This window comes from Rhipicephalus microplus, chromosome X, assembly GCF_043290135.1.
Source record: "Rhipicephalus microplus isolate Deutch F79 chromosome X, USDA_Rmic, whole genome shotgun sequence".
NCBI classification, from domain to species: domain Eukaryota; kingdom Metazoa; phylum Arthropoda; class Arachnida; order Ixodida; family Ixodidae; genus Rhipicephalus; species Rhipicephalus microplus.
Window position 1 is genome coordinate 267,613,244 of NC_134710.1, and position 6,000 is coordinate 267,619,243.

Sequence of the window (6,000 nt, forward strand, 5' to 3'; positions counted from 1 at the left end):
CTTGTGCGGAACATAATGCACTGTGCCCTTTTCTTGGGAGTCTGCAATATTGTTGCCCTGCACGTAGTGAGGGAGCTACAGGGATGAACTGACTTGCAGCTCATTGTGCTTGGTGCTGCATTTTACTGGCTTAATTTTATATTATATCTATAGTTTGACTTGACTGTATGCATATGCTGCATAGAAGTCTGGCTAGCTGTGCTGATTCATCAAGCCAATCATCTGTGGAAGCAGCAGTATGATTAAGTATAGTGCATTTGCTGAGGCATTGGGTGCTTTTTCGTGGCTACAAAATGTTTATGGCATGTTCTGCTTACGTTGCAAATGGGGAAGGAAAGGGAGGTCTTTTTTTTTTTTTTGCAATTACTTGTCATTGCAGTGAAACATGACTGGTTTTGGCAGCACGAATTGCCAATTCAGGACAGTATTTTCAAAACCTGCTGCTATTGACCAATTGTGTGAAGCTCTGTAGTTACTTAATTAGTAGTGTATTGTGTTGGCACGCACAAATATTTCTTAAATAATACAGTGTGAAGCGGGCCTCAAAGCTTTATGTGCTGGATTGGAATGAACTGGCAGCGTGGGTATTTGGGGTGCGGTGCAAAGCACCTGAACTGTCCTTGTTCAGAGACTGAGGACCCCTAGGTATCTTGGTATGCTGCGACACTGCAGCTTTGCAGGATGCATTTGACAGTTTTAGCAGAGTCTAATGCACTCATCGTTATGCATTGACGTCGCGTCCCATCCCAGTGCAGGATATTGCATAGAGTTCATGTTTTCATTAAAAGTGTGCCTTGCCAAAGAGTGTTCAAAATGACTGCAAAACGCCGGCGAAGCAAAGGAGATGAACCCTAATGCTGCTCTCAAGAACACAGTGGTAGAGCAATGCGTACCCTGGTAGTTGAATTTTTCCTGGTTTCACTTTCATTTCACTCAATCTTTTTGCAATAACTTTTACATACAAAAAATTAGTTTTAGTTCGAAATAAGTTCATATAACGTGTTACACTCTACTAACGAGCGCCCCGAATCTCGTGAATGTAATTTATCGGAAGTCTGCATGTACTTCTCATCATTCCCATTTTGGCACAAGCGCTGCTGAAGGAACCCGCATACTCTCTAGTGCCCAATTCCCCTCTAGGTATTATAATATGAAACTCTGATGCTGTCGGAGCTATTTGCGTGTGTGTGTGTTTCTTTATCGGCAAAGGGTGCTAGCTTTTTGAAATATGAATTGCAAAAACCAGCCTGTCATGGCCCAACCAATGTGCCTATGAGCTGCTGATTGGCCTCATTTTCCTCGTTATAGATGCAGTGCTTAGTTTGCTTAGCACACAAAGAAGTCTGAGAGCTGATGGGAGTGCTGAAAATGCAAAGTTGCTCTTCACACGCCTGTGTGGTTCAAAGCTTTTCACATACTAAAATCGTACTAAAACAGACGATGCAGTAAATCATTGATTACATTTAAAACACTTGTTACGAGTCGGGAAGTTTTTGCAGATTTTATTACTATGGGCGTAGCCATAGTAATATAGCTATGGGCGTAGCTAGGGGGGTGCTGGGGCTGGTTCATCACCCCCTTCCCTCCCAAAATTTTCATTTTGCTTGTGTATAAGTACACGCACACTAAAAGCATATCCACATGCATACATAAAGTATGGTTGAATCCTCCACCCCCACCTCTTAAAAAATTTCTGGCTACGCCTCTGGCGCCGATCCATGCCGCCTACAGGCATTCAAATTTTCTCGCGGAATATTGAACAGCCGTAGAGCGCAAAAGCCAATGGGTAAATTCTTTGAGGGGTCCGTTTTCCTCGTGGTAACAAATTATGCCTACGGAATATTTAAACGCATTTAGAACTCTATGGGAAACAATTTTCAACAAAATACGACCTTAGTTTGCTAGAGGAAAGTGGGAAGTATGGGTCCCATTGACCCATGGAGAGTTTGACAAAGTGGGAATTGTCTTATGAGGGTACTAAGCTCAAATTTATATGCCAAATTTCTTGCAAGAAAAGACCCAATTTCAATGGTACTTCAAAAACTGCGAAGAAAAATGTGGTGGACCTTATTTTCAGATGTTGTACACAATCTGCGCTTCTGCCTGTTGTGTTAAACACAGCGCTGTTTGCGACGTGGGCTCATGTGATACAGAGAGTTGATGCTGAACAAGTGATGCACCTTGTGTGTTGCATTGCATACTATGTGTAGCAATGGAGCATATTCTTGCATGAACTAAGAACTACGCAAAGTAGTTGAAGTGGCATCCCAACTCTGCCGGAGGGGAGGGGGGGCAATGGGACCATGGTGGTCTTTTTCACCTGTCAGGTGGGGAGTCCGTGCCACTTAATTCAGTTGCTTGAGAATAAGCACTTTTTTTTTTGATGGCTGCATTCACGCAGTCTGTTGCAGACATGAAGCAAAAGATTAGGGAAATGTTGCAGGTCAGTTGCGCTGAGCTTGTTAACGCGATCAGTTACATGCCTTTAGTGCTCAACTCGCTGCATTAAATTATAAACAAAGTCAACCAAAAGCAGCAAAAAAAGAAGCTCGCACTGGCTAAGCCCTGTGTTCTGTAGACTTTTTATTGCACAGATCAAAGAAACTTGCTTCGTGTACAAATGTGTTTTTAACTAATCTTTTTCTTTTCTGCCTACTAAATGTACACACGACACCTTTACTAGAAGCCAGGGGATAGTAAGAGGTCCAAAAGAGCGGGCAAGTTTTTAACAATGTGAATAAGCATTGAATATGACTTGAATAAGTTGCAGTGGCATAGTTTTAAATTAGCAAAATGACTGGTCAGAAGCAAAAAAAAAAAAAAAACTGGGCTCTACTTAAACGACATGCCCGACATGCCTTGTACAATATTACTATCGCGCTGTGCTACTTTATATGCAGCTTGCTGCATGTTAATGCATGTGAAAGCTATTTTTCAAAGAAAATAATGAAGTCAACCACTTATTATTGCGCACATTGAGAAAAAGCTATCAGCGTTTGTGGCACACAAAAAAGGGGGAGTGAACCATGTTTGTCGAGCACAAGCATGGCTGCGCTGTTCGACGTCTGCTCAACGCCACGGATGGATAGATGTATCCAGCTGTGCCCTTTAGATCGGGCAGGGACCGGGCAGGGACTCATGCCACCTAGCCATAAAGTTAAGTACTATCACTGTGTGTTGGAGGATTCAACTTCACGCGGGCCTTGATTGTAGCCACCAATCACTTAGCCTCCTCCTGGTTAATTCTACCCTTTTTAATTTTTGCCTTCACTGTCCCTAAACCCCAATGCTTTAAAAAATTCAATCCCATTATCTTGGACTACAAGGTGGAGCCCTTTACAGAATATTATCGAATGTTCAGCCTGTTCCTCCTCCTTTTCACATGCGCTACATACCGTGTCTGTGCCTTTGTATTTTGCTCGGTACGTCTTGGCCCGCAATACTACTCCCGTTCTAGCCTTGAACAGCAGAGAACTACCCCGAGAATCATCGTTCCCTTGCAATTTCCTGCTTAAAAGTTTGGTAGGTCTCCAGTAATGATTTCGTAAGCATTCCCATTTTCCACATGTCCCTCTGTTTCTTTCACCTTCTTCTTAACCGATGTTTTCTTTAGGCGTGATATTCTGCTGTTGTCTAAATACTTGCTTGACAATTTTAGAGTTCGCCTCTTTCATTTAGTATCGACATTCTACATGTACAAGTAGCTGAAAGCTTTGCTAGCCCAATGCTCCTCTCCCATTTTTCTCAATCGTTCCCCAAATTCTATCTTGCTGCTAGCTTCCCTGCACTCAAACGATGTCCATCCCATGTCACTCTGTACCCCCTGATTTGGGGTATTCCCGTGCGCTCCCAAAGCAAGTCTGCCTATGCCACGTTGTTTAATTTCCAATATTGCTTGAGACTGATATCATGCACAAGACTGCATTACCGAGCATCAAACCCGGGACCATGACGCCTTTCCGAATCCCTCTCGCATACAGCGTCATACCTATTGTAGTTCCACAGTGCCCTATTTTTCAATACCGCTGCATTCCTGTTACCCGAAGTCGTTACGTAACTTTTGTGCTACCTTAGGGACTAAGCCCCGTTATTCATCCATATGCCCAAATATTTGTATTTACCCACTATTTCTAGTGTGACTTCCTGTATTTTATGCTCACTGCCTTCGTTATTAAAGATCATGATTGCCAATTTTTTTCTACTGAACTTCAAATTTAACCTATCCCTCACATTACTGCAGATGTCTATCAATCCCTGCAGATCTTCCTTGTGGTCAGCTATTATTCTATATCATCTGCATACGTCAATACTGGTTGGTTATGACTGTTAGTCATAACCAACCACAACATCTTTTTTGCTTGGCAAAAAAGATGTTGAAGCCAAGTCGACTCCCTTCTGATTCGGCTTTTAGTTTTTGTAGGTACAGCATAAATAACAAAGGCGACAAGGGACATCCCTGTCGAAGCCCGTGTTGCATCTCTATAGGTTCGATAGCTGTTCTTCCCACTTTATAACTACTTTGTTACGTTTATAGATATATTTTAGAGGATTAGTTATTTCATCTTCCACATTTACTGTGTCCAGTATTCTCCTCAAGCCTTTTTGAATCACTCTATCGTAAGCTCCCTTGATATCTAGAAATGCCAGCCACAGGGGCCTGCGTTCTTTTTCCGCTATTTCAATACACTTCATCAGTGAAAACAGATTGTCCTCCAACCTTCTTCGTTCACGGAACCCATTTTGTAGTTCCCTCAGCAACTCTTCATTCTTCACCCATGTCTGTAGTCTTTACTATCTGCATCACCAGCCTGTAAACTACTGATGTCACTGTTATAAGACGGCAGTTGTTTATATAAACTTTGTCGCCTTTTCCTTTATGGATCATGCTCATCCTGTTTAGTTTGGGGGCTTCATCATCACCATTGGGGGCTTCATCATGCATTATTGCTTTGCTCTCTGTTTCTCTTAAAGTTTGCTTAGAGTTTGGTCCTAGTTTCTTTTATTAGCATAATTGGGATGCCGTCGGTGCCTGTTGATGTGCTATTAGGAACCCTCTTCTCGGCACTTTCCCACTCTCGTCCCAGTGGAGCCACGGTGCTAATTGATCCATCTTCATCCAGTATGGTGCATGCAGTGCTTCAGTGGTCATCATTGTTCTTATATATTCCATTGCCTCATCCCCTTCTAGCCTAACCCCTTGAACTGTAGTTATAAACCTCTGTTCCATGCTTGTCTTATTACTCGAAAAATTGAGATGGTTCCAGAACTTTGATGCTGCCTTTCTATCCTTTTTGTTTACCTCTGCCATCCATTGAACCCCTTTTGTTCTAATCTTTTCACTGATCAGATTGGATGCTTTCTTTCTACAGCTAAAAAATTTATCATTTTTTCTTTTGACATCATCTTTTGGGTCACCCCTCTGTTTAGCATACCTGTGTTCCTTGAAGGCTTCCTGACGTCTTACTATATATGGCTCTCTTCCTCATCCTACCAGCTCTTGGGTTTGTGTATCTTTTTCCCGTTGATTTGACTCGTACCTTAGCATGCTCTAACTCACACAATCAAGTTAGATTTGTGTACGTCCACTATGTTTTAGTATCCCCGGTGATTATTTTCTCAATCTCATTAGTTGCTATTTCTTTTTGCCTTTATGAATAATATTACCATATGGTTGCTCATAATGCCTCCTTCCCATTTTCATTTCTCTTGCAAAACTCTGCCTGATACGTTTGTGATCACTACCTAAGTTTCTGGACCCATATTCATCTATGTTCATCAGCCTTAGCTGATAATACGTCCTATGTGACATCGTTGTGTAATTTTTCGTCGACTGCAGCCTTCCCATCTCCCATGTTATCTAACCTTCGTACTTCTGGGGACTATTGCAAATGATTAAATCATGCCTTTCACACACATCCATTAGCGTTCTGCAGCCTATTAGGTCAGTATATCCATCCATATCGTGAATGTGAACATTCATATCTCCAAATATATTACCTC